Source organism: Mustela lutreola, chromosome 2, assembly GCF_030435805.1.
Source record: "Mustela lutreola isolate mMusLut2 chromosome 2, mMusLut2.pri, whole genome shotgun sequence".
Taxonomy (NCBI): Eukaryota; Metazoa; Chordata; class Mammalia; order Carnivora; family Mustelidae; genus Mustela; species Mustela lutreola.
In genome coordinates, this window is record NC_081291.1 from 1706188 (window position 1) to 1732208 (window position 26021).

General features: G+C 58.2%; 1 protein-coding gene across 3 annotated transcripts in view; it reads right to left on the minus strand.

Moving 5' to 3' along the window:
- Window positions 1-26021, minus strand: part of GNG7 (G protein subunit gamma 7) — a 114040-nt gene that overhangs the window by 82976 nt on the left and 5043 nt on the right. For 2 of the 3 annotated variants that reach the window (XM_059159392.1, XM_059159393.1), the window contains exon 2: window positions 1-58. The exons of the other annotated variant lie outside the window; for it this stretch is intronic. The gene's annotated coding sequence lies outside the window, so the exon portion shown is untranslated. The remainder of the gene's footprint in view (window positions 59-26021) is intronic. 3 annotated transcript variants of the gene reach the window in all.

Genomic DNA, 26021 nt, shown 5'->3' on the forward strand with positions numbered 1-26021 from the left:
CTGTGCCCGGGGCCGAGCTGTCTTCACCGCCGAGGCTCGGGAACTGCACGTCCGCTCCCTGGAAGAAAAACGGAGCCCTTCAGTGGGGCAACATTTGCTCCGACACACGTGTCCCCCGGGGGCGGCGACGAACAAGGGTCTCGCCCTCGAGGTCAGACCGCCCTAAAGACCCCTCTGGGGGGCCTGTCTTTCGGCTGCCCTGCCAGCCTCGGGGCCAGGCCTCCTGGTGTAGAAGTGGGATGTAAGGCGGCAACTTGCCAGAGAGGTCTGGGAGAAGTTTGCAAGGTCGTCCCTGCTGAATTTTCCAAAGGCTCCAAACGCAGTGGATGCAAGGGTCGGTTGACTGCGTGACCTTTCGTGCTCTGTAAAGCTGTTCGGCCACATCGCTTAACCCTCGCGGTCACTCTGCGAGGAAGAGGTGGGAACAGAGTCAAGCCCCACCCCAGGGCACCCCCTAAGTCACCGGGGTCGGCCTAAGGAGGCCCGAGGAGCAAATGCAAGGTAGGGTCCGGGACGGGGTCCCAGGGCAGGAGAAGGGCACTGGGAGCAAACCGCTGAAGGCCGTGGAGTGCAGCTGGGTCTGTGGGTGCGCGGCCGCCACAAACGCACCCTGGGCCGGAAGGCGCGGCCACACGGGGAGGCTGGGCAGGGGCACACAGGACCTCTCCTTGGAACTCCCCTGAAAATCTAAAATCATCTTAAAATTAAAATGTCATTTAAAAATAACTCAATTCGGGGCGCCTGGGTGGCTCAGTGGGTTAAAGCCTCTGCCTTCGGCTCAGGTCATGGTCTCAGGGTCCTGGGATCGAGCCCCGCATCGGGCTCTCTGCTCAGCGGGGAGCCTGCTTCCCCCTCATCCTCTCTCTCTGCCTACTTGTGATCTCTGTTTGTGAAATAAACAAATAAAATCTTAAAAAAAAATAAAAATTAAAAATTAAAAAAATAAAATAAAATAAAAATAACTCAATTCAGGGGCACCCGGGTGGCTCAGTCGGTGAAGCTTCCGACTCTTGGCTTCAGATCAGGTCACGACCTTGGGGTCGTGGGACTTAGTCCCGCGCCCGGCTCTGCGCTCAGAGAGGAGTCGGCTTGGAACGCTCTCTCTCTCCCTCGGCCCCTTCCCCACGCGCTTTCTCTCTCTCACATAAATAAATATATTTTTTAAAATGACTCAACGCGAAGATTTAAAGGCTGGTTCCCTTTCCAGGGGTCCCCGCCACTCTGTTGTCAACCCGCGCCGGGACGGAGAACTGAAATCCCCACTGTCGCCTGCAGGTGGCGCCATGGGCTCAGGAACACCCCGGTCCCGGGGGGTGCAGCGGCCCCAGCGGCCCTAAGCCGGCGGGGGGCCTGCTGCCGGCCAGAGGGCCTCCTGCATGGCCAGTGCCAGCTCCCGCCCTCACCCCAGAGACTGACACTTGCCTCAGCCCTGCAGGGGCCATCTAGGCACATGATGCTTCAAGTTTTTATTTCTCAGTCAATTAAAGACACAAGACGTTGCAAACCTAGTGCCGAAGGGGTGCTGGGCACCCTGCGCCCAGCTGCCCCCGGGGTGACTCTTTGCACAACCAGGGGACGCGGACGCGACTGGCCGAGGGACAGGCAAGCATGGTTTTCTAGACCGTCTTACTTAAAACAGGCTTCTCCCGCCGCACAGAGGCTGCACAATAAAGTGCTTTTGAGTATTTTTGGAGTTGTGCGACCATCACTGCTAGCCACTTCAGGGCTTTCCGTCACGCCTAAAGCAACCCCATCCCCGTCCGCCGTCACCCACCAGCCTCCCCTAAGCCCCGGCCCCCGTGAGCCCCCTTCCGGTCCATGGAGGAGCCTGGTCTGGGCGTGTCACACGCGTGGACCCACACCCCGTGGGGCCTTCTGTGTCTGGTTCCCTCCCTGAGCACCGTGGGCTTGGGGCCGTCCCCGGGGCAGTGCGTGGGGGACACGTTACTGACAGGACACTGGGGTGTCCCCACCTCCTGGCCACTGTGAACATGGTGGCACGAATCCTAAGCCTTCTCATGTATCCCCTGCAAACACCCACACTCAGCCCCAGAACACCAGCCCTGCACTTGAAGTTGAACACACGGGTGCCCATGCAGATGCCCCCACCTTGGCTGCGCTTGGCCTAGGCCAGCGTGAGCAACGCACCCCTGCAGCTCTGACCCAGGGCTCACGAGACCACAGGCTACGAGATGCACCCACTGGTGCCCGGCCGTGCCTGCGACCTTCACCCAAGCCAAAGTGCTGGACTTTCACTCTCCCACCAGAGGGAACCACAAGCCCTCCGGGACGGCCAGCAGAGGGACAAGGAGCTGGGGCTCTGCAGCAGGACCTGCTTCGGAATGTGCAGCGCCGGCAACCAAGTGAAACGGAGATCCCTCGTTCAAATATTAGTGCCAAACGTGAAGAGAATGACGGCCGAGCCTGCCGACCCCACGCAGACCCCAGCCCGAGGCACGGCCGGGGAGGTGCAGGACACAGACCTCAGACACACAGAGAACGCTCTGGAGGAAAGGGCCCGGTGCCAAGGGAGAGATAAATCACACCTGGAAACAGGTAGTTTCCAACAGTAGCCATCGGGGGGGCCACGTCGGAAGGACGTTCGTCCCGGACAGCACTTTACAACCTGGACCTTCCTCTTGGCCACACGCTTCCTTTCTCTTTTCCATGGAGATCGAACTCACCAACCACGACCTTCAGTCACCCTTTTCAAGTGTCCAATTCAGTGGCTTTTAGGATATCTGCAAGGTCGGGCGGCAGGTGATGCAGCCGGTTCTGCGCTAACCCCAGGACACTGTCCCCAGCCCCCGAGGAACCCCCAGGCCCGCTAGCATTGCCAGCATCGCGGGGTCTGGTCCAGCGTCCCAGGAGAGGGGAGACCCCCCCCCGTGCAGGGGCCGCACCTGTTCTGCCGCGCTTCGCCGCACCCCTTGAACACAGCACGTGTGCCATGACCCCAGGGTTTCCTGACCCCCAGTCAGTGCTGAGGGAAGGCCTGCAGAGCCAGGGTAGCCGGGGGAGACCAGGAGGCCCCCACAGAGCCCGGTGACACGGTCCCCCCAGGGCTCGCCTATGACATGGGAGAGGCCGGAACCCTGCCGCAGGCCGTGGGACCCACGCAGGGGCCGGTGCGCGCAGGCGTGGCTGGAGCAGGTCTCGTCAGGCAGCCGCGCCCTCGGTGACCTCCTCTGTCAATGGCAGAGGGAAAGGAGGCACGCGGATGACAAGCCCAGATGCTCCCGGAGCTCCCACCAGTAACTTCCTGGTCGTTTCTACTGCCTGTGTTGTTCTGGGGCCGGCGAACGGTGAGTGGGCGTCACAGGCGGCGGGACCCTTAGCTGCCAACGCTGGAGATTTGAAACTGTCGGAAGCAGGGCCGAGAACCAGGCAGGAGGGGAGATGACAGGGCAGCCCCTGAGCGGGGAGTCGCGCTGGGCTGCACCCCTCAGAGCCCATCGTCAGCATCTCCGGGTTACAGGACCGAGGACCCAGCCCCAGTTGGCACAGGACGGCTCCTCTGGGAGGAAGGCACGTCGCAACCCACTTCGCGCCATTAGAGCTCGACCAGAGGGACTTCTCCAAGAGCGCTGGCCCAGCCGTGCTGTGTGCAAACGCCACTGTCCCTCCCTCTAGAATTCAGGGTTCCCCCCATGCTCTGGTGGGTCATTCTCCGGGGGATAGGGGCATCCTGGTCGCTGTGGGGGGACTCAGCAGCCTGTCCCACCGGCTCGATGCCAGGACAACCCCAGTCACGTGACCGCAGAGCCCCTGCAGGAAACGAGGAGGAGCTCTGCTCACCGGCCTGCACCACAGCTTCCGGAAGCTTCTCTGTGAAGTTCTCTGCCCAGCTGGACACAGCAGCTCCCGAGCCGCTGCCCCCTCTGAGGGCCCCGTCCCCCCTTGGTGGGGGGTAAATCCCTTTTTGGGTGGAATCCTGTTCTGCCTCCCGGGCAGGGCAGGGTGCAGCAAAGACTGTGCAGGAATGTCCCCTAGGACTTGGGTTAACGGTCACGGTCACGTATCAATCGTGGCTCATCCATGACAACAAAGCGGCCACACTATACAAGTCAGCCAAGGGGAGAAGTGGAGGGGGCGTGGGCTGTGCGGGAACTCTGTTTTCCGCTCGGTTCTTCCATAAACCTAACGCTACACTAAAAAGCAATCTATTAAGAGAGGGTCTTGAAGACACGAATTAGGATTCCAGTTTTAGAAAGGAGGAAGGGGGGGAGCCCCTCTCAGACCAGATGATCGCTGAGCGCTCACACGTCCCCGGGATCCCTCCGACAAGCCCTGAGAACCAGACCCGGAGAGAAGGTGGGTCAGTCCCAGCCAAACACATTTCCTACTTTTCACTCCAAAGCTCATTCGAGGGTTGTTAACGATACAGTTCGGGGAGGATCAGCCTGGATTAACCTCCACCAGCGCCGCGCCCCAGGCCTGGGACCAGAGCGGATCAGGGCCGTAATACAATCAGTCCCAAGGCACGGCCCTCGGATTACTCCCAAATCCCGTTTGGCCAACCGGGAGCATATTGTGGCCGGTGATGAGCTGATGTCTACGAGATGCACCAAGCAGACAGACATCGCTGCGCAGCACACCCGGGGCCCCGACACCCTCAGGGTCTAATGCCAGGGCCGGGACACTGACTCACTGGACGTCCAGCCGGCCGTCGCAGGTTTCTAAGCGTGAGCACTGAGCAGCCTGGGGCTTTTCATTTCCGTGTTTCCCCAGCATCTACCCGCCCGGTCCTCTGGGGAGACACAGGACCCCAGTGGGACACGAGAACTTCAGCGAGGGGGGAGCCGCCTAACCACAGGGCTGAGGAAATGAAATCCTTGGGATTTCACGAATTATTAAATTATCACAATGTAATGGGCGGCATCGAGTTTCTGAAACTGAACAAAGCGACCGCCTTAACCTCCTTCCCTCCGAAGCAGGGTCTCTCCCTCCCCCGCAGCACGGCTGACTCTCCGTGGGGCCTCCCCAGTGCTGTGGGGGGCGCTGAGCAGCACCCCACGAGCCCGCTGGCTCAGGCCGAGAGCACCCCAGTCGGGAGGAGCTCCATATCCCCCGTGGCCCCCACAGCCCCCTGTTGAGATGGGCCGTGCGGACCCTGCAGAGGCAGAGAGCAGAGGGCAGATCTCCCCCTGCCTGGGATACAGGTCACTTGTCTGGGAAATGGGTGGGTGGGAGCGGGGCATCGGCCCCCTCGACGCCCCAGCTGATGACCGCGGGGTGCGGCGGGAGCGCCGGTGCCGGTGCCGCAGGCTGCGTGTGGCAATGCCGAGCCGTCCTTCAGGCACGGCAGCCGTCAGCCCAGCCTTCTCTCGTCACCACAGCAACCGTCTAAATTTGTCACCCTGACGAGGCTCTGATTGCAAATGAAGGGGGAGGAGAAGCCTGGGGGCCCGGAACGGTGGGGGGGTACCCAGAGGGGAGGCGACCCGGCTAACGGCTGACCATCCTGACGGCAGGCTCCACCAGGACAGACCCCGGGCAGGCGCTGTCACACCCCTGATCAGACAGGGCTCGAGGTCCAGTTTGCTTGGCCCCAGGGTGAAAGGTCTCCAGGAGCCAAGGACAAGAAGGCAGAAGGCGCAGGGAGCGCTTCTGCCTTGTGATCTTGGGTCCCTGGTGCCTGGGAGGTCCTCTCCACCTCCCCCACATGGCCCAGGCTGCGGGTCACCTGGTTCCCACCGGGACCATTGGGGTTTACTCTGCTCTCACATGTGGGCAGGAATCAGAGTCAATTTTTTCCCCAAGTAATTAATACAGGGTCTTCTCCCCCCAGAATCTGGCACAGCTACCACGGCCGGGTCATTCTCTGCCCAGGTGTCCTGGGTGCAGTGGGGGCCGAGCAGCACCCCTGTCCCCCACTCCCTCGATGCCAGGAGCCCCCGGCTATGATGACCGCAGATGTCCCCGGACACGGGGCAGGACCGCTCCCCTGTGTGAGGTCATCCAACCTCCATCTGGAATTGTAATACGGAGAGACACGCGCTTGATTTGGGATTTGGGAGAGGACCAATGTCTGACCGAGAGAGAGGGAGAGAGAGAGAGAGACAATATGTAGAAACAGATTTCTTTTTCCTCTTGGAATTAAAATGCTGACAGTCCCATGGAAGGGGTTGGGCGGGGACACATACCCTCACAGCCAGCAGGCAACGCTCTGGTGCACTGTCTGCCCTGACGCCCAGCTCATGGTCTCCCCTGTGCCTCAGTTTCCAAATCTGTGACACAGAGATGATGGGAGCACCGACTCCACGAGTGCTTTCCAGATTAAACAGAAGAAAATCTGGGGGCGCCTGGGGGGCTCCGTCGGTGAAGTGTCTGCCTTCGGCTCAGGTCATGGTCCCAGGGTCCTGGGATCGAGCGCCGCATCAGGCTCTCCGCTCAGCGGGGAGCCTGCTTCCTCCTCTCTCTCTCTGCCTCTCTGCCAACCTGTGATCTCTGTCTGTCAAATAAATAAATAAAATCTCAAAAAGAATAAATAAATAAAAATAAACAGCTGAACATCTATAAGACTTTTCCATCAGCATCCAGCACCCCAGAGAGCGCACAACTGTGTTCTCACGGGAGCTTCTGCGTTCTGTAAGACGTGGCAGAGAAGTCACACGCCACAACTCCTTCATCACTCAGAACTTGAGGTACCGGCTTTGTTAACAAGACCGAGGCCCAGCAAAGCGCTCCCTCAAAGGGCCAGACGGTCAGTACTTCTGGCGTTGGGAGGCAGGTGTTCTCTGTCATTCTCTAGCTCCTTGACCTGGCCCCAGCAGACAAACAGGTGCGGCCAGGTGCCAATAAAACTTTATTTACAAAAGCAGGAGGCCTGGGACCAGCCCATAGGCTGCCACTTGTGACCCCCGGCACAGAAGATGGTCTGTTAAAACACGGCACTATTTCAGCCACGGATACTCAAGGTCAGGCACCACTGCGGAGAGAGAGTCCCGATCTCATCCCCAAACTAGACCCTGCGTGGGTCACACGGAGAAGCTCCATGTCGCCCCAGACCGTCACCCAGAAAATGATCTCGGACCGTCCCTCAACACAGAGCACTCACCGATGCAGAGCTGCCCCGTTTAAGTTCCTAAGAGGGCGGCTGCTTTCCCACCACCTTGAGAAAAATCCATCCCCCGACCTGGTCGTAAGCACCTCACTTTTATCGACTGGCTAAGCCTTGGCTGCAAAGGGCACCCGGAACGTCTAGACCTGGTGAGCAAAATCGCCACCGGTAACAGCGCGCAGGACGCCACCCCCCGCCCCCAGAGCGGGACACGGTTCGTGTGCACGGAAGGTCTGAGAAACCGCCACAGCCCAGCGGGGTCGGAGACTTGACACGGGAACGTCACGTGGGGTCCTGGATGAGGTTCTGGGGCAGCAAAAGAGAAAGAGGGGGAAAGTCGAGGAATCCGACGTCTGGAGTTCAGTTAATGACGCCACCGGGGAAGACAGCGCCGGCGGGGAACCTGGCTGCAGCCGGAGGGGGATCTGGGTGCGCCTGCGGGAGCTCTGCGCTGCCTGCTCCATCGCTCTGGGGATCTCAAACTCTTCTAAAATGAAAGTTTACTGAAAGAGAGAACAGAAGTGAGTGACGACGGGCAATTAGCTGCTGCCGCCGGGGAACGCTTCAGAGTGTGACTGAGGGCATACGAACTCCCTGTGACAGCTCCTAATAATGACACGATTATATAAAACCTACAAGAAAAAGACACTAAAAACAGGATATGCTAATCAACAGGGGAAGCGTGCTCTGCTGACAGGAACAGGGGGCGGCGGAAGACAGGTGGCTGAGCGGTCCCCACCCCCAGCCCCCCACCCCTCGCCCCCGCCACCCCAGGGCAGCCACAGCAGGGACACCACGGGGCTGGCTGGAACAAGCCTCTGCGACAGCGCCCACCGACCCAGGCCCCGGGGCCACGTTCACTCGGGAGGCCTGCTGAGTGCGCACCCAGCGCCCCGGGCCTGGAGGAGGGCAAAGGTGTTACGGATGGAGAATTCTGGAAAATCAGAGGGAGGCTGTGAAGAAAGTGGTGCCTGACCAGAAGAAAGACAACCAAGAGATCGTGCATCCTGGTCTTTGCAAGTGACCTTATTAGACACTTCCCTCTGCACCTGGGTCTCTCCCTTCTTGGGCCCACAGACATTCAGGCTGGTTCATTCTCTGCAGGGGCGTCCCAGGTGCTGTGGGGGCCGAGCAGCAGCCGTGGCCCCACCCCCTCCATGCTAGGAGCACCCCTGGTCGTGACGAGCACAGACGCCCCCAGTCGTCACCCAGCGTCCCCTATCAGCAGAATCACCCCAGATGAGAACGACCATCCTACAATACCTAACAACCTACACACAACCCATAAGGAGTGCCATCATCCCCGCTCTACAGATGGGGAGACAGAGGCTCGGAGAGGAGACGAAACCTGCCTAAGAAGAAGAAAGGGAGTCAGGTGTCAGGTACCACTTCTAATAAGGAGGGTCCCTGAGTTGGGAAGGAGGCAATGCTGCTGTATCGGGGACGGGAGGCCAAATCTGGCCCACCACTTGCTCTGTCAATAAAGTTTTATTCAAACACAGCCATGTCCATTCACTGATACACCATCTATGGCACACCTGTACCTACAAAGGCAGAACCCGGTAACTGCAAGCAGGACCGCTGGCCTGCAAAGCTGAAAATACCTACCCTCGGGTCCCAGAAAGTCTGCAGACACGGAGAGATCCTACCTCACCGCGTCAAGGCCCTGCACGGCATCCTGTGCAGACTGTCAGTCTACGTGCACAGGGAATGTTCTGAGGAAGGAACGCACACAACACAGGCAGCCTCCCAGGAAGTGGAGCAAACCTGGCCTGCTTCTGCTTGGTTCTGGCCCAGGGCGCCTGCCCCGTGCTCCCCTCGGAGGCCAGAAGAGAGGGCCGGCCCCTCCCGATCCACCTTCCCGGGAGCGGGTCATCGTAGGTGTGCGGGGACTGTCGGGTGAGTGGCAGCGGGCAGCACGCCAGCCCATTTGCCTTCCGGGCCCCGTTGTGTGGGCGGTGCTGTCACCTCGACCCTGCTGTCACATGGGACGCAGGGGAGGCTTCTGCTCCGAGCTCCTGCTCGCCTAAGTCTGCGGGTCAGCCCTGTGGCCCCCAGAGGGTCAAACGTGCTGAGTGAGGATAAGCTCATCTTCCTGGGGCTCCAGCTGCCTCAGCACAGCTCTGCGTCCCAGGGCTGAGACCCACTGAATGTTCTGGAATCTGAAGGTCACCTTGCTCCACGCTTTCCCCCCTCCAGCACTGTGGGCACTGAGGGCAGGTCACTCGGGGGGGCGAGCACTCTGGAGGGCTGGGCGCCATCCCTGGCCCCACCCACTCAACGCCAGGACCACTGCAGCCGTGACCATGAAAAATGTCCCCAGATTCAACTGCTTGGTCTCTGAAAGTCAAGTCACGGACGCTCTGGACCTGACCCCAGCCAACACTTGGAGGCTGAGTGAACCAGGGGGGCTCGTAGGGGCCGGAAAACCGCAACTCCGGTGCAGCAACCCTGAGACGGCGAAACGGTCCCCCCCAGCAAGTCCCACACACGTGGTCCTAAAGCTCGTGTCCCTCCTGATCCGAGCCTCGCCGACGGAATCCGTTTCCCGGGGGGCCATAACAAACAACCACAGACCAGGCAGCTTAAAACCGCAAGGACCTCTTCTCTCCCACCTCTGGAGCCGGGAGTCCGAGACCCAGGCGTGGTGGACCCTGAAGCCCGAGGCCACCTCCCCATCTGCCCCAGATGCCAGCAGCTCTGAGCGCCACAGGGCCAGCAGCGGCCAGCCGTGTCCTTCACACGGACCACAAGGCGCTCCCAGGTGACTTTCCCTCCCCTGCATTCCAGCAAGCTTTTCTGACTTACAGCTGCCTCCCGCGGGGCTGTGTGTGGGAGTGAGCTGTCACGGGGACGGGGACCATCCCCACCAAGGGAGGTGGGCCTCGGCGGGGGTGGGGGGTGGAGTGTGCCGTGCTCCAGCAGCCCATCCTGGGGTCACACGTGTGAGACGGGCCCCAGAGCAGGCAGGTGGAGACAAGGTGGGGTCCTGCAGGGAGAACACGTCGTTCGTGCTGTCACCACGTGGGAAGTGCCTGATGCCGTCAGCTCTTCCCAGCGCCCCAAAGAGCTGGGAAGTCTTTCACTACAAAAATCTCCTGATTTTTAAAGGTTGGCAGGAATCCAAAGTTTAAAGCCCCTGGGGTCTGGCTCAGCCAGAGGATGGACGTCAACACCATGGACGGCACGAGCCCCTCTGTGCATTCTTACCCAAAACCACAACCCAAGTCGAACTGCGAGCGAACACAGACAGACGCGGATCCGGGGCGCTCCGCAAAGCTCCTGACCTGTCCTCGGCATGGCCAGCCAGGCTTCAAAGACAAGGAAAGTCGGAGAAACTGTCTCAGCCCAAAAGGGCCTAAGAAAATGTGACAACTAAATGTCATGTGGGGTCCTGGGGCAGAAAGGGGACATTTTCTGGGAGATGGAAAAAAAATAAGGAAATCTAAGTACGGACTTCGGCTCATCATAACGTGTTGATGTTGGCTCAATAATTGTGCCAAATGCTCCGCACTGGCGTACGGGACCCTGGGTGTGGGGTCCAGGGCAACTCTCTGTTATTTTTGCACTTTTCTGTAAATTCAAAACGACACCATGGAAGTTTATTTTAAAGAAAAGTCTGCAAAGTGCAAACTAGGTGTGTTGCTGTAACACACAGCAGAATGTTCACGATTGCCTTATAACTTGCTGTTAAAGGCTCAGTGTGTCTTCCAAACTCAATAGACTTGTCCTCAGAAAGTGCTGGAATGGTCAAGCCCCCAGGCGTGAAGACAGGGTTTAGTCTGTGAACCAGCAGACCCAAGAGGGAGAGCAGAGGCAAACACGCTTAGAAGGCGGGGAGCTCCTGGGGGGACATGAGACCAGCTCTTCATGGCACGGAGGGGCACCAAGATCCCGGCCCCCAGCAGCCTCCCTGCCACAGGGCGCCTCGAAACTGCATCGGTGGGCACCACGCCCGAGTGGTAACAGCAATGGCAGCTGCCCTCTGAGCTGGGGCCCTGGGGATCTTGATGTCACTTCACCCTCACACCAATAAGGCTGAAAGGTCTGGAATGACTCCTTTTTTAGTTCGTTTAGGAAAATGTTTGTTTGTTTGGGGTTTTACTTTTAAGCTAAACAAGACACAAAATGTTGCCAAAAGCCAGTAAGAGGAAAAGGAAGAATTCAAACTGGGGCTTAACTCTAAAGTTCCCGAAGGGAGAGGTCTGGTGTAACCCAGTGCATCCCCCCATTGGAGACACTGGAGTGCTCGTGGCAGGAAAGGGTAGGGCCAGGGATGTTGCTCGACCTCCACAGAGCCCGAGTGGCCCACAAACAAGGACTCAGCCCCAATGTCCACAGTGCCAAAGGGGTGAGCCCCTGACGGACAGAGAAGGAGTAACGCTCCTCAGACACCCAGACCTACACGTGCCAACTCTGTGAGAGACCCAAGGCACTGGTGGGAACCAAGCACTGCAGACCGGTCCATCAGCCAGCACAAGCCATCTGAGCTACGTCTTCTTGAAAACATACATTTGCACATGTACTTGGATATGCAAAAGGAAAAATATTCTAGAAGAAAACACCAGAACTGTTAGTAGTTAAAAGGTGAGTAGGACTGAAGGGTGGGTATTTTATGCCTTTACATACAATTTGAAATTTTATTTACCATGAGCATAATTGATAACTCAAAAATTACTTCTACTAACTGGGGATTTGATTACATTAATTATGTAGAGCAAGAGCTCAATAGTGCCTAGGTTGAGAAACCCAGATGCGTGGAAAATATAATTTAAAGAAACCACTGAAGAAAGTGATGTGTTAAAGATGACTTCCCCAGAGAAAGGAGAAACCTGAGAAAGCCTCAAGATAAGGAGGAAAAACAAAGGCAACCATCAATGCAGCCAATACGTACGACAGGAAGAGCTACAGCTGGGGACAGCAGATGGCACCCAAGCTCTGAAATCAAACAAACTGGCAGCTATGGACTCCTCCAGAGGAAACATGAGGACAGATTTCCATTCAAGAGCACAGCCCAACCCACGCTTTTAAGTCTGTTCCAGGGACGCCGGGGGGTGCTCAGGTCATGATTCCAGGCTCTTGGGATCAAGACTCCGCTCAGCAGGGAGTCTGCTTCCTCCTCCCCCTGCTTCTGTGTGCTCTCTCCTTCTCTCTCAAATAAATAAAATCTTAAATAAAATAAAGTCTGTTCCATGGGTGTCTCTGGGTGGCTCAGTCAGTAGAACATGTGACTCTTGATCTCAGGGTCATGAATTCAAGCCCTGTGGTGGGTGTAGAGGTTACTTAAAAATAAAACCTTAAGGGGCGCCTGGGTGGCTCAGTGGGTTAAGCCGCTGCCTTCAGCTCAGGTCATGATCTCAGGGTCCTGGGATCGAGTCCCGCATCGGGCTCTCTGCTCCGCGGGGAGCCTGCTTCCCTCTCTCTCTCTCTCTCTCTCTGCCTGCCTCTCTGCCTACTTGTGATCTCTGTCTGTCAAATAAATAAGTAAAATCTTTAAAAAAATAATAATAATAAAAATAAAACCTTAAAAAAGGGGGGGGGTGCCTGGGTGGCTCAGTGGGTTGAAGCCTCTGCCTTCGGCTCAGGTCATGATCTCAGGGCCCTGGGATCGAGCCCCACATCGGGCTCTCTGCTCAGTGGGGAGCCTGCTTCCCCCTCTCTGCCTGCCTCTGCCTGCTTGTGATCTCTGTCAAATAAATAAATAAAATCTTAAAAAATAAACTGTTCCATGGAAATCGAGTCCATGTGGAGCCTGAGTCTGTGTGACGTTCAGCTCCAGGAATCCGCTTCCCAGGAGGCAGCGGTTCGATCATAGGTGGCCAGTGAACAGGTGGTCCCACCTCCCACCACACAAAAGAGCCGAGTGCCCCCCCGCAAAAGCCGGCACTACACACAACAGCTCCACACATAACACACTGCGTACTGGCTACAAACTTTCTAGAAAAGCAAACTTGAAGCTTTTAACTCTGAGCTTTTGGCTTCAGTAAATAGCTTCTTAATTATTTAAAAAAAAAAAAAAGGAATTTTTTTCTCTGCTACTTTTATTTCACATTCTATCATAAGCCTTTTCTTTTCTTCTTTTTTTAAAAATGGTTTTATGGGGCGCCTGGGTGGCTCAGTGGGTTAAGCCTCTGCCTTCGGTTCAGGTCATGGTCTCAGGGTTCTGGGATCGAGCCCCGCATCGGGCTCTCTGCTCAGCGGGGAGCCTGCTTCCTCCTCTCTCTCTCTGCCTGCCTCTCTGCCTGCTTGTGATCTCTGTCTGTCAAATAAATAAATAAAATCTTAAAAATAAATAAAAAAGGTTTTATCTATTTATTTGAGAGATACAGAGCAAGAAAGCGGGAGAGAGAGAGCACGAGCCAGGAGGAGCAGAGGGAGAGGGGAACCAGGCTCCCCACCGAGCAGGCCGCGGGGAGCTCAATCCTAAGCCCCAGGATGATGGGGGGAGGTAAGGTCCGACACCCCACTGACGGAGCCACCCACAGGACCCAATCCCTGCCATTTCCTACGTGTTCTTTGAAAACAGGGTTTTTTTTTAAATGACTGTCCATATATTTACATCATTACTGATGAACCCAGTTCCTTACTGCTTGGGCATTTACACTGTTCCCAATTTCTGCTTTACAGTAACGCTCAAGGGAACCTCGTTATGCCCATCTCTACCTGCTTCCTTAGTCTCCATTTCTAGAGAGGGCATTACGGGATCAGAGAGCATTAGGTATTTTTAAGTTATTGTGACCGAGGCGACTCCGTGTTTATACCGTCCCCCTGTGCGCACACACCCTCGTCCACGCCGGTATTATTTTGTATTACTGCTCACCTATAATAAAGGTGAAAAATAAAATCTTAACTGTGTTTTTCAATACACTTTTAACTTTGGAACATGTTCAGATTTGCAGGGAGTTGTCAAGACAGTACAGATGGTTCCTGCGTCCCTCACCAGCTTCCCTCAACGCTGACAACGCACACAACCGAGGCACACGTGTTACAATCAGGACCACGGCACCGCGGCGCTACTATCAACCGCCCACGGTTTATTCAGATTTCACGAGTTTTTCCACAAATGGCTCTTATCTGTTCTAGAAGCCCACCTAGGATACCGTATTACATTTATCAGACTTTCTAGGCATAGTCCCTAATCCTTAGAACAACCCTGTAACCTGAGGCTCACCATCTTCACGTGCCGACAAGATGAGGGCTCAGAGAGGTTAAGCGACTTGCCGAAGTCACACAGCTGGTGAGCAGCATAGAGGGTAAGCCCCGATGCAGGCCATCCCTGGAGGGACTCCAGATCCAGGAATATGGTTCCCTCTCTCTCATTCCGTCCTCACCTCCTTCGTGCGCGAAGGCTGGTCTCTAATTCCCCACTAACAAACGAGGTGATCCCAGCAAGGTGATGGAAGGTGGGTAATGAACCCCCCTGACAGAATTAAGTCACTGGTTCTCCCCTTCAAACAGCCACCCTGGGAAACTATTTCAAAGCGATACGCCATCTCCTGGCGTTCCTGGAAGCATCCTCGGAAATCCCCTCCGGAGAGAGCGAAAATCCGTACCTGGGAAATATGGCCCCACAACTCAGCAATGACCTCTCCCACTCAACCCAAATCAGCCTGCTCCTGCCGGGCCGCCCACCTTGCCTACCCCTGAGGGACCTCCGGCTGGGCGGAAGGCTCTCGGGCGGCCTCCCAGTGACCCCCAACTCCCGGTCCCCCGTCTTGCGTGGCGGCGGCCCCTGTGGCTTGCTTCCAACCTCCAGCAGCCAAAACCACATAGAGCGGCGCCGGGGAGCAGCCAGCGAGAAACGTCACCAGGTCAGCAGCCCCACGCATGGGCTTGGCGGCAGAGCCTGTCCCAGCAGAGACAAGGCCACGGCCCAGGCCCACAGTCTGACTGTGGCCCGAGACACGCTGAGCGGGGAGCCAGGCACGCCGCACTGGGAGCCCTGACCCACGGATACGGGGAGACAGCGAACACCGCGGCCGCTAAGTCTGTAGTGACTTCTCACACAGCCGGAGCAGATAAATACGGGCCGTCTGCCGGATTCCGATCTCCCCTCAAAAGATAAAAACGCGGGGGCGCCCGGGTGGCTCTGTCGGCTGGGAGTCTGGCCCGTGATGCCGGCTCCGGTCACCGCTCACGGGCGGCGGGACTGAGCTCCACGTCTGGCTCCTGCAGGCTCACGGGGGCGTCTGCTTGACGTTCTCGCCCTCTGCCCCTCCTCCCGCCGGCCACGCAGGCGCACACTCTCTCTCTATCATAAAGCCTTTGGGGTTAAAAAGGATAAAATTCTGAAACCTACAAGCGTGGGTATCTGGAAGCCCGGGGGCAGCGCAGCCCACTCTGGGAAGCACTCGCGGCGGCGGCGCGGCGCGACTACAGATTCTCCCAAGGTGATGGTCGCGCAGAGGACACCTGCTGCGATGCGAAATCTGGGGGTGGGGAGGGAAACAGATTCCCTCAGCCGGTGCTCCTAACCCGGAGTTTTGCGCTCAGCAGCCCATACTCCCGTCAGGCGGGTTTTGCACATTACGGAGTCGGAAAGCCGCTCTGTTGTATCCCACCAAAACGGAAAACCGACTCAGGAAATAACACTATACATTATATATATCGTACTACTTTTCTTAAAACGGAACTGCTGTAACGCCTCCCCCTCCGGCGGAGACCAGAATAGACAAAAATCCAGATTTTGACACACTTGGGATTGGTAATGTTTTAACACATGGGAAAGGCGATGGGGTTGCAAACTGCTTTATATTCTCCAAACATATTTCCAACTGTGCCAACCACCCTAACAGTTGGATGTGTTCGTAAATGAACCAAAACAGATCACATTCTCGGGGAAAGATGCACTGTGGAAACTAAAGGTTCTCTCCGCGCCGGGGGCGGGGGGGGGCGGTAATTAAACCCCTGAGCCGTCACAGAAGACGGAGTGTGGCTTTCATGGAATGCCAGGGCTCAGGGACCCCGAGGAAGGGAGGAATATGGCATGCTTAGCGCTGCCCAGTGAAAACCGGTAACTGCAGAGACCAGGAAATGCTGGCCGGCGAGGAGGAGGAGGAGGAAGAAGCAGGGAGCATTATCTCCCAGCCTAGGCTGAAAACACAGAGTGCATGGCCCCACTCCCGAGGAGGACAGCTCTGAAGGACAGGCGTGACCTGAACAGGTTCCTGTGCGGGTCTCGATGGGTAAAGAACCTCTGGAAAAGCGCTTCCCCGGGGTCCTCCAGGGCATGAGACAAACACAGGAAAGACACTTATTCCTTGCACACAGCTCTCAGTGGCAGAAGTGGGACAATTCTGCCCCCAGGGGACATTAGGCCATGTCCGGGGACGTCTGTGGTTGTCACAACGCGATGCTCCTGGCATCGAAGGGGTGGGACCAGGGACGCTGCTCGGCTCCCCCAGTGCCCAGGACGCCCCCCCAGGGTGACCTGCCCTGATTCAGCAGTGCGGGGAGAGGGATGGGGGTGCCGCTGCTCGGTCTGGGCCTCAGAGCTAAAGGGACCCCTTCATCTTTATTACAGCGCCAAATCTGTGTCATCACCAGAGAGGGAAAACCGGCGCTTAATTACATTTGCATGGGCGCCACAGAGAGCTTCCCTAGGGAAGGGCAGGGAGGCTCACGGGCGGACAGGGCCCTCCAGGCCCAGCTGTGAGCCCCGAGGGTCCCTCTGTCAACTGCAAAGCCCACAGCAGCCGGAGTCTCAAACACATTTCCTCTGGCTTTGATCCCTTTCCAAACAACAAGGGGCGGTCCTGCCCCCAGGGGACACTGTGTGCGGTGTCCCAGCACAACTGGGTGGTCCACCCGGGGAGGGGCTACAGGCATTGAGTGGGTGGGGGCTGGGCCTGCTGCTCAGCCTGGGCCCTCCCCAGTGGCAGCAGTGCTGAGGGGAGACCCTGGCCCCGGGCAGCGCATCGGGAGAAGGACCGGGCGGAGGGCCGGAGTGCAGAGAAGGTTAACGAGCCGCCCCAAACCCCGCAGAGCCAGGGGCGCACACACCATCCCGCCTCATCGCCTCCGTGGGCAGCTGTGTTCTCTCTCCCATATGCAGGCGAGGAATCGCGGAGGGAGAGCCCCCAGGAAGCTGGCGAGGGCTTGGGAGTTGGTTGGGTTTTTCTTCGACGCTGTGGTCCCTGTGTCGTCGTCCTGTGACCGACGGCAGGCCGTACACCTGCTTTCCGGCCCGGGGCGCTGGGGACGAGGGCACCCACCTGGAAGGTGTGAGGCAGGGTCTGTCGCCCCAGTACTGTGGGAACTCGGGGCCGGACCATCCTCCAGGAGGGGGCCGCCCGGTTTAAGGGTCAGATCGACAACCTCAGCGGCCATGAGGGCGTCCGGCACGGAGGGGGAGCTCAATGAATGCTTCGGGTCTTTTTAATCTTTCTGGGGGCTGGGGGTGTAAGGGGCCCCAGCATGGCGCTGGCCCCGCTGAGTTAGCTCTGACCCCCGCACTCCAGCTGGGGGTTAGCCCCGATCCCCGCAAAGTGTCCGTGGTGAGGGGCAGCCCGGCGGCCTGCTCCTGGAGCAAGAGCAGAGACAGGACGCCACCTACCACAGAACCCAGTGTGGCCTGCTGGTGCCACTGTCCACAGACCATCTCCGGGATACCACGACACCCCCTGTTGCATCCAGAATTCCTAATTCTCGGCCTCCAGCATCTGACCACCAGGGCCTCTGTGAGGTCGGCAGCCTTTGGAGAACAGTGAGCCTAGGGTCGAGTCCCTGGTGTGTGTCTCTGCGTGGAGAGGGGGTGGTGGCTGCGGCTGACCCCAACATGACCCCACAGCAAAATGCACATGTGCGCTGGATATGAGGCACCAGAGGGCTGGGCCCTGGTGGGGGCTGCCATGGCCCTGTGTGTCTCAGCCGCACACCATCCCCTACTGGGCTCAGGCACGGAGGCGGAACCGTGACAATGGAGAAACCACGAAACGCACCCACTCGGGCACGGCACAGTCACCACCCGGTGGGCTGTCCATCGGGGGCTTCCAGCAACCTGGCCACGCTCTGCACACCCCACATCACCTGTCGTGCAGAAGCGAGACCAACTCCTTCCTCTGCTCCCACGAGTGCCCTGACCTGGGGTGGGGGGTGGAGGATGATAGGCCTGTGCCTCAGTTTCCCCTTCTGCAACACAGAGATAGGAATCCAGCCTGGCAGGGGCCTCGGCAGCAAGTAGCTCCCTCCGCACTTACCCTCTGACCCCACCTTGTTGCATGGGGGCTCACAGCTAGGAGCCTCAGCTCCCAGAGTGGCCTCTGGTGTCAGGTCCACACCCGCCACAAAAGAACCCCACTCCTGTATTTGGCCGGGGGCTACGCAGCCTCGGCCACACCTTCTTCAACAACCAGGGACCAGTGGCATCCCAAGACAGTCTGTCTGGTTCCCAAATGAGTCCAACCACCGTGGCTTCTGCCCCCTGGCTACCAGGAACGGGCCTGATGCCTGCGGTGCGGTTGTCAGTATCAGAGATGCTAAAGTCACGAAGTGAACAGAACGGGGACCACCACCCCGGCCCCGCCCTGGGGACGATCCTGCGGGTGATCCCTCTGTGCCCCCGTGGAATCAGCAACAGAGAGATTCCAATCACACAGGGACAGAGTCACCCAGGGCTGAACAGCAACGCCAACCCCGAAGCCTCAGGATGCCATAATGCCTTCCACGTTCCGGAAGGTTCCAGAAAGTCCCATAATTCCCAGGCTTTCACCTCCTCCTCAGCGGCACCACACCTCAACCTTACTGACCGCCTTCTCCCAGAGACCTGAGAGCACCTTCCTGCCCTCCCAACCTAAGCTGCACACGTGGCTGCTTCAGGCCCAGGGCGGACAAGACCTCAGTCAGGGGTGTGACGGCTCAGCGGCCCCAGACGCAGGGGAATTCACGTCCTTGGGCCAGACTCACCAGGAGCTAGAAATGAGCATGCGCCTGGGCTCACAGCTCCACCGTGCTTGACCTAAGGCGGAGGGAGGGGAGGGGCTCTCGGAAGAACACAGGGCCATGCCCCCGCCTCGAGGGTCGCCTACTCTGAAATATGACCACTTAGACCAAGAGGCGTTTGGGGAGGGGTTGATAAAATGCACACAATAGAAAATGTATGATGTCAACCGAAGCGTACATTTCCGTGGCATCTGGTATATTCACAGAGTCGTGCAACCATCACCTCTAGCTAGTTCCAGAACATTCCATCACCCCAAAAGGAAACCTTGTCCCCATCAGTGTCACTCCCCACCCCTTCCCAGCCCCCGGCCCCCGTGAGCCCCCTTCCCATCCATGGAGGAGCCTTGTCTGGACATGTCACACGCGTGGACTCACACCCCGTGTGGCCTTCTGTGTCTGGTCCCCTCCCTGAGCGTCGTGGGCTTGGGGTCCGTCCCCAGGGTGCCTTGCTCCTGCCCGTGGCTGGGGAACGCTCTCATGTGTGGGGGACCCACTGTGTGTATCCCTTTGTCTGTCCATGGACCCCTGGGTTGTTTCCACTCGGAGGCTGTTGTGAGTCCGGCTGCTATGAACACGGTGGGCTGGTGCTGGTGTGGACACAGGTTCCCATTTCTCTTGAGTGGACACCCGGGAGTGGAATCCCTGGGTCAGACGGATGCCCCGTGTTTAACTTTTCTCAGGACCCACCCAAACGTCTTCCAGAGCAGCCGCCCCTCGTGCTTCCCCAGCCCTGTGGGGCCCAGGTTCTTCTCATCCTTGACAACGCTTACGCGCACCCGTCTGTTGGATTCTGGCCGTCCTGGTGGGGTGGCGACGTGCAGTCTCGCGGTGGTTCTGATTTGCATTTCCCTGACAGCTAAACCACAGTGAGCACTTTTCACGTGAGACCAGTAATTTTTAAATCTGTTTACAATGTTTGTTTTAAGTAGGCTCCATGCTCCATATGGGGCTTGAATTCAAGATCCTGAGATCAAGAGTTGGCCGAACACCAAGATGACCAATTATTTTTGCTACCAGGAAGCCGGTACCCGGGAGCCGGCTCCACACTAGAGGAAAGCGTGGCGGTCCATCCCCGAGACAGAAAAATCCTACTCAAGATGCAGGCGGGGCAATCAGGAAGAGCTACTAAGTGCGAGAGCCCTGGGGCTGGGGTCCCCGATTCTGAACCTCGGCATACTCCTCGGAAGACAGGACCCCAGACGGGCACCTCGGGGAGTTGCTCTGGGGGTCAGTGCAGCCCAGGGCGGAAATCGCCGCATACAGTGGGGAGTGAGACATGAGCCGCTGGCAAGTCACCTTGACCTGGAGCAGGAGAAGGGGGGGGGGAGGGCGCGAGACGCCAACCAACAAAATGGAAGCATGGCATAAAGGACACGGGGCGGGTGACTGCAGACAGGGGCGGCTGGGAGTCCTGCAGGCTCAGAGTGTCGGGCACTGGAGAACACTGGACGCAGGGGGCTGGTGAGAGCAGGGGCGAGGCAGAGAGGCGGCCCCACGGCCCCACGAGGGGCAGGCGGACAGCGACAGAGCGGGCCTGCGCAGAGGGCATTCCAGGCCAGGGAAATGGGGCCGAGACCCCGGGGGCGCCAGGGAGAAAATTCAGCCGTGCTGAGAAGGCTGCCCCGGGCGGGCTGGCGTGGGGACCTGCCAGCCGAGGCTCCCAGGCAGAAACAGGGATGGGGGAGGGGAGCCGCTGAATGGAATCAGCCAGAGGAGCTCGAATCCTGCCCCTGGGCTGAGCAGTGAGCAGCCGCGAATGGACAGAAGCCCCAGCAGGCAGAGAAGCCCCAAGGACAAGCTTCCTGGACGGCCCGGGGTGCCCCCCCCCCCCCCGTGCATCCCCAGCAGCGGGGAGGGTCTGTCCATGCAGGAGCCCCCGGCATCACACTCGCCACGGCCCGAAATAGACGCAAGCCCAGGACAGACAACGCGACGTATTCAGACAACGGAATGCCGCTCGGCCATTGGATCTGAACGTGGACGCACCCCGAGCCCACGACGACGCTCAGGGACGGCCCAGACACGGACGCCCCCACGGCGCGTGGTTCTGCGGGTCTGCACAAGCGCCTCCACGGACGGGAAGGGGGCTCGTGGGCGCTGGGGGCCGGGGGCGGGGGTGGGGGGGGTCCGTGCTTTGTGGGGACAGTCTCCGCGTGGGGAGATGGAAGGTTCTGGAGAGGAGGATGGGGTGGCTGCAGGCGGGGTGAGTGTGCTTCCCGCCGCTGAGCCGTGCGCTCCGAGACGGTTAAGGGGACGCGCGGCTGGCTCGGCCGGTGGGGGGTCCCACTCTTGCTTTCAGCTCAGGTCATGATCTCGGGCTGTAGGGCTGAGCACTGTGTTGGGCTCCTGGGAGGGCGGGGGGGGGGTGCTGTCTGCTTGAGTTTCCCTCCCTCTGCCGCTTCTCCTGCCCTCAGCTCACATGCTTTCTCTCTAAAATAAATAATTTTTTTTTTTTTTAAAGAGAGAAAGAAATGGTTAAGATGGTGAATTTGATGTTATGGGTAATTCGGGCAAAATGGGTGCGGGGGAGCACCTGGGGGGCTCAGTGCGTTGAGCCTCTGCCTTCAGCTCAGGTCATGATCTCAGGGTCCTGGGATCCAGCCCCGCATCGGGCTCTCTGCTCAGCGGGGAGCCTGCTTCCTCCTCTCTCTCTGCCTGCCTCTCGGCCTGCTTGTGATCTCTGTCTGTCAAATAAATAAATAAAATCTTTCAAAAAAAACAAACAAAAAAAAGATCCTAAGAAAAAAGAAAGGAATGGCTGCGGGGAGCGAGGTGGGAGTCTGGAGCTGCGCTGAGCAGAGGCGGAGGGAGAAGTAACGGACGTGTCTGGTGAGTGACAGATGCTCCACAGCTGACAGGTCCCCTCCCCCTGGAGGCAGGGGGCACTCGGGGGACGGCCACACCCCAGCACCTGGCCCCATCCCGTGGCCGGTGGCTGAGCATCACGGGGCCGCTGAACCAAAGGCCTCGGTGCAGCCGGGCAGCTCACTGCCCCGGGCGGCGGCACGGGCGGCTGGAGGGAGCCCGTCCTTCCTGCGGGGTGGCTCCCCCCGCCGCTGCCCAGCTCTACTTTCAAAGGACACCCGAACACCTCCCCACAAAAGAGCCTGCTTTCCAGCAATCCTCGGCTTTCCTGGAAGCCGCATGGACATGTGAATGAGACCCACCATGCCCCTCTGGGCGCAGGCTGACCGGCTGGGAAGGCGGGAGCACCAGGGCCACAGACAGTTTCTGGCCTTGGGCCGCATGGGTCCCAACTCTGCCCCCAGATCTAAAGCTCCCCTTCCTTTTATTAAAATGGGGCACTGGCGCAGAGCTGTGACAAACGCTCAGGGCCGGCTTACGCCCGTCTCCGTCACAGGCAGGGGGACCCAATGCACAGGTTTGGGGCAGGTGGGACCCACGAGTCTCAGGTTAGAAGGGGGAGGGCTCTCCCCAGCTCTCTGCAGTGTCCACGGCCACAGCACATGAGACAATGATTTCTAACTCCCTCGGATGATCTCCGGCTCAGCCCGCAGAGGGTGCGGGAGGGCCCCGGTGAGGCCGGACGGCACAGCTGGCAGGACAGAGGACGGGGAACCCGGTATGGGAGAGTGAGGTGTCCTGGGCCCCGGGGCTCCCTCCGCACAAGGAAGGACGCGCATCCAGGCCTCTGAGCACCTGGCAGGTGGGCAGACACGACCTGGGACGGGGGGCCAAGGTCAACACCATCGGTGATGTTCTGCGGCACCAGGGACTGCTGGTGTGATGTGCCGAGGGGGTCCTCCGCACTGTGCGCTCCGCCCCAAAACCTGTAACCCTGGTCTGATCCCAAGGAAACATCGGACAAACCCAGACTGGGGGTCGCTGTGCAAACTTCCTAACCAGGTGTCCTCAAGACTGTCCAGGCACGAAAGGCAAGGAAGGTCAGAGAGGCCGTGTCAGCCCCGAGGGCTGAGTGCCACGGGGGGTCCCAGGGCAGAGACGGACGAGAGAGGGAATGAGGAGAGATCCGGACAAGGTGTGGGCTTCGGCTGAGAGCAACGTGCACAGCTTAACTTCGAGGGCAGCGCAGGTGCCGGGGGAAGACAAGACGCTAGCTAGCGCGGCGGTCTGAGGGGCACGTGGGACTCTCCGCAGCGCCTTTGCGACTTTTCTAACACCTAAAATTAGCCCAGAGTCAAAATGTTATCGAAGGAAAAAAAACAAGTCTCAGAACGCAGCGTACGATCTTTCTCTGAGGCCCTCTCGGGCCCTCAGCTGGCGCGCTTCTCGGGAGGGGGCTGGGAGCTGACAGGGGCGGGGGCCGAGCCCCAAACCCACAGACAGTGGTCAGGGGCCTGTGAAGGCTGTGGGCCTGCCTTTGTTGCCTTTACACAGAGCGGAGGGGCCCCTGGAACCCTCCCGTGTGAGACCCAGAGACAGAGAGAGAGAGAAGACGGGGCGCCAACCTGTTCCTCAAGCAACAGGGAGCGTCCGGCCACCCACAAAGCCCCCCAACCCCATTTCCCCCCAGCGGCCTCTCGCTGCCGACGGAGACACCTGGGCCTCCCCAGAGCAGCAGGAGACAAAGGCAAAGCAAACAAAACGAACCCCCGTCTCTCCCCGTGGCCTCGGATATTTCAAACTCGGCCTCCCTGAAGGAGGAACGCTTGCCAGCGTCCAGCCTGAAGGCCCCAGCGTTTCTGAGCTCGGCGGGCGTGGAACAGAGACCCGTCCTCGGCTCCGGATGACGGAATTCTCTGCGACCCGCTGGGGGTTCGAGCCTGGCTCCGGGCAAACTGTCGCTCCTGGACATCGTTCTAAAACAGCCGCCCCCGCCTGGCGTCACAACTGCCCGTCGGATTGCGTGTTTGGAAGACCACTGCTTCGCGGCGCCGCTGCTTCACGCCCTCGATACGCTTTTTCGGTTTACAGCTAAAAGCCCTGAGCTCGAGACGTCTAGATGCAGTTTTACGTTCGTGCGTCTTTAAGCAGCGTGATAATAAACATAACCGGCATTCTCTAATGGGTTCTATTTGGAGCTCTCGGACGCCACGGTTCATCAGATCTAAGAGGCCGTTATTTCTAAGATCGGCTGTTACGTCTTGTGACGCTAAAGAGAATAAATAATCAGTCTCACTAAGTATGGCACGCTGCGATGGGGAAAAAATCACCCTCCGCGTCTGTCCCCCCCACATCGTTAACCTCTGCTCAACCAGGAGGCTGTGGCGGTGCAAGCTCCCAGCAACACCGCACCAGAGGCGACTCTGGTGTGAAGCGTCATCGGCTCTCCCAAGACCGGGCTAAAAGGAACGGATAAAGCTGAACTATGAGATCCCAAGTTCAAGTCCCAGCACTGCCATGAACCCACGAAACCAGGCTCGTTCCCTCATCTGTAAGTCCGCCCGCTAGGCCAGCAAGGTGGACTGACTTCTTCCGAAGGGGCCAGAGAACTGGCATTCTTGGCTTTGCAAGCTACACGGCCTCCGGTGTTACAGCCTGAAAGTCACTGTAGGCAACATGTCAATGAACGAGCATGCCTCCGTGACAATAAAACTTTATCGGTGGACAGTAAAACCCGAATCCTATATCATTTTCATACGTCGTGATACAGTACGCTTCCTTTGAGTTTCTTTTTCTTTTTTTTTTTTTTTGAAACCACTTCAAGTGTAAAAACCATTCTCAGCCCAAGGGCCACATGGAAACAGACGGTGAGCAGGCTTTGGCCCGGGGGCCATGGTTTGCTGCCTCCCGAACTGGGCAGTCTAGGGGGCTCTTCTGGAACTGACTTTCTGAGACTTTCGATCTATCTTCTCAACCGCACACACCCAGTAGCTCTAAAAACCACCCACATGTCCTAATGCTAAGCTACACTCATGATCCTTTAGAGGTCTAATCTTCTCCTAAAGCTTCCCGAGTCACTTCCTACACCTGTGAGGTCCAGTATGGGGCCCTGAGCGCCGGAAATGGGGCTCGGCATGAGATGTCCAACTCTAGGGGTGCAGAGTGCACACCAGGTCTTGAAGACGTCACACGAAAGAAAGGGGTCAGAGCTCACTCGCACCTTCGTCACACCGACGACGCACGGAGACGCCAGTGTCTTGGATATAGCGGGTTATGTAAAGTGTCTCATTAAAATTGGTTTCACCTATTTCGTTTTTTGGAAGGTGGCTAGTCGGACGTGTACAATTACATGAGGCTCGAATCTCATTTCCCTTCCACAGTAGGATTTCCTGGAGGGAGAACAGGGAAAAATAATTCACAGAAAACGCCACAGCCTAGAGTCACATCTGCCCCAGCAAGTACTCAGGGGTACGAAGCCGCTCTTATCACTTGGCCATAAAAAGACAAGGGCCGACGTGGGAGGGAAGAATTGCTGGGGCACAGAAGATTGTTTAGGGCCGTGAAACTATCCCGTGTGACACCATAATGGTGGACGCGTGACTTTATACATCTGCCCAAACCCCCAGACCATACCAACGGCGAGTCTCAATGTCACCTGCAGACACTAGGGGGTCATGACGTGTCCGTGTAGGTTCACTGACTGTAACAAATGTCCCGCTTTCACGGGGACATTGATAATGCAGGAGCCTGGCAGGGGGGACCCGGGGTATATGCGAAATCCCTTCTGCTCACTGTTGTTACGAACCTGAAACTGCTCTTAAAAACAGTCTATGAAAAAAACCCAAACATACCTTTTCACTTTAATGCAATCACAGACTCATAAAATCTTATTTGAAATATTCCCAACCGGGGGTGATTGTGTCCCCAGGGGACACTGGGCAGCGTCGGGGGACAGCTGTGTCTGTCATGATGGGGGTGCTCCTGGCCCGGAGGGGGTGGGCTCGGGGGGCTGCTCGGCCCCCAGCAGTGCCGAGGATGGCCCCACAGGGAGGAAGCTGACCCAAGTGTTAGCAGGGCCGCAGGGGAGACCCTGAGTGAAACGACATCGAAGATTCAGCCCTGCCTTGGGGCTTGCACGAGGGGTTACTCTGCACCCCCACCTGTCCCCCAGCAAACCTGTCGGCGCGAAGCTCGTCCCTGGCCTGTCCTACAC